General features: G+C 36.3%; 1 pseudogene; it reads left to right on the top strand.

The window, feature by feature from the left end:
• Positions 1-793: 793 nt before the first annotated feature.
• Positions 794-1,200, top strand: LOC136220426 (14 kDa proline-rich protein DC2.15-like; annotated as a pseudogene).
• Positions 1,201-2,219: the final 1,019 nt, after the last annotated feature.

Raw genomic sequence — 2,219 nt, 5'->3', positions numbered from 1 at the left:
TTGTCAAGTCTCCATCAAAATTGAGTGGAATGAAATTTTGATATTGGGATTCGTCTAAAGACTAAATATGATCAATAATAGATCAGTGGCCAAATAATAAAAATTTACACAAATAAGTGGCTAAATAACACTTTAACATAAATGATAAATTATAATTCATAAGCTGTAACTTGTAATTTATAAAAGGCGTTACACACATTTGCTTTAAAGTCAATTAGGATCTTAAAGTATTAAAATCATCAATCAAATCTCTGAACTAAGCAAAAAATATCAATTGAATCATCATTCTATTCTAAAATCAGAAACTGTGACCATTTGATATAAACGGTAATAATCTCTGTGTTCGTTCAAAATGAGTTTGGGGAACAGAGTTTGAAACTATTCAACCAAATAATTTTCGATGAGGCTTGATGATTTTTTGTTAGTTTAAAGACATGATCGATGATTTAAATAGTTTAAGATCCTAATTAACTTTTAAGTCTTAGTTTAGGGAGCCAAATGGGTATTATGCTTTTATAAAAATTTAAGAAATTATAAAATAATAGATTGGAATTTGATAACAAAATAAAATGACCAATTTGGACAAATGGGGAACATGAGGCCTTTTTTAAAATAAAGGATGGACTAGTGTATGCAAAAACTGAGAGACTAATAAATTATTTAACAAAGAAAAAACCAACATTCTCTGTCTATATAAACCCTAAGCCTACTTCATTCAATTCACAACTACCTTTTCTTTCTTTCTTCTTTCAGCTTGAGATCAGAGTGTCTATCTATCTGCTTTGATCCAAAAATGACTTCCAAGTCAGTAGCAAGCATTGCCCTTCTCCTTACCATTAACCTTGTCTTCTTCGCTTTGGTTAGCTCAACCAATCATCAGACTACCCCTTCCCATCACCACCACCACCATCACAAAAAGCAGTGTCACCACCGGCAAAGGAAACATGCCCTATTGACACACTAAAGCTAGGTGTATGTGCTAACTTATTAAACGATTTACTTAGCCTTGTCATTGGTACACCATCAAAGACACCATGCTGCCCTCTTCTTGATGGTCTTGTTGATCTTGAAGCTCCCATTTGCCTTTGCACTGCTCTTAAGGCTAATGTTTTAGGTCTCAATCTTAACGTTCCTATCTCCTTGAGCTTGCTCTTGAATTTCTGTGGAAAGGATGTTCCTGCTGGATTTCAGTGTCCTTAAATCTTTCAAATACTTCTTCTCCCTTCAAATTTGAATCCCTGTATGTGTTTTAGTTTGGTTTGCTATATCATTTCCTTGTTTCCATTATGGTTTTTTAGTTGTAATTGTTCTTTTTAGTTCGGTTTATATGGCATTTCATTGGCCAGGGAACTAGAAATTGTGTACTTTTGACATTTAAAATAATGCTTACTCTTGTTGAATAATACTTAAGGTGTATTTGTTTTTGAAATTGTACTTCTCATAATAAATAATATGTCAAATTTAGTTCATTCCATTATGGGTGTTTTTTGGATCCAAACTATAAGAATTGTACAAATTGTTCTGGCTGCACCATTAATCCGGAATTCAGTCTAAGGGGTCTTCACTGTTTCAGCTAGACCTGTTCAATGACCCGTTTGCCCGCCAAGCCCGCTCGTAATGGGTTGGGCTTGGACATACATATTTAATAATTGGCCCGGCCCGGCTCAAGCCCGCCTAATCCCGGACATAAGATGGGTTGGGCCTGGGATTTAACTGAAAACCCCAATACAGCCCGGCCCGACCCAAAATTTGAATATTAATATATTAATTATATTTACAATTGTTAAATAATAAGTTATAACTAATACTAGGTATTACAACAACAACAACAACAACAACAAAGCCTTAGTCCCGAAATGATTCGGGGTCGGCTAACATGAACCATCATATAAAACCGTGAAAGTCAAGTCGTGTCAGCGACACAGATTCGCTTCCTCCAATCCGTCCTATCCACTACCATATTTTCCTCAATTCCCAGTAAACTCATATCACTCTCGATCACCCTCCTCCAAGTTTGCTTAGGTCTTCCTCTACCCCTCACCACTACATCCCTTTGCCACTCTTCGGTTCTCCTAACCGGCGCATCAAGCGCTCTACGTCTCACATGGCCAAACCACCTTAGTCGGTTTTCTCTCATTTTATTCGCAATAGATGTGACCCCTACTTTTGTCCTAATTATTTCATTACGCACCCGCATCCATCTCAACATACGCATCTCC

This window comes from Euphorbia lathyris, chromosome 2, assembly GCF_963576675.1.
Source record: "Euphorbia lathyris chromosome 2, ddEupLath1.1, whole genome shotgun sequence".
NCBI classification, from domain to species: domain Eukaryota; kingdom Viridiplantae; phylum Streptophyta; class Magnoliopsida; order Malpighiales; family Euphorbiaceae; genus Euphorbia; species Euphorbia lathyris.
The sequence above is the reverse complement of the archived record's forward strand: the minus strand, read 5'-3'. Positions and strand labels throughout refer to the sequence as shown.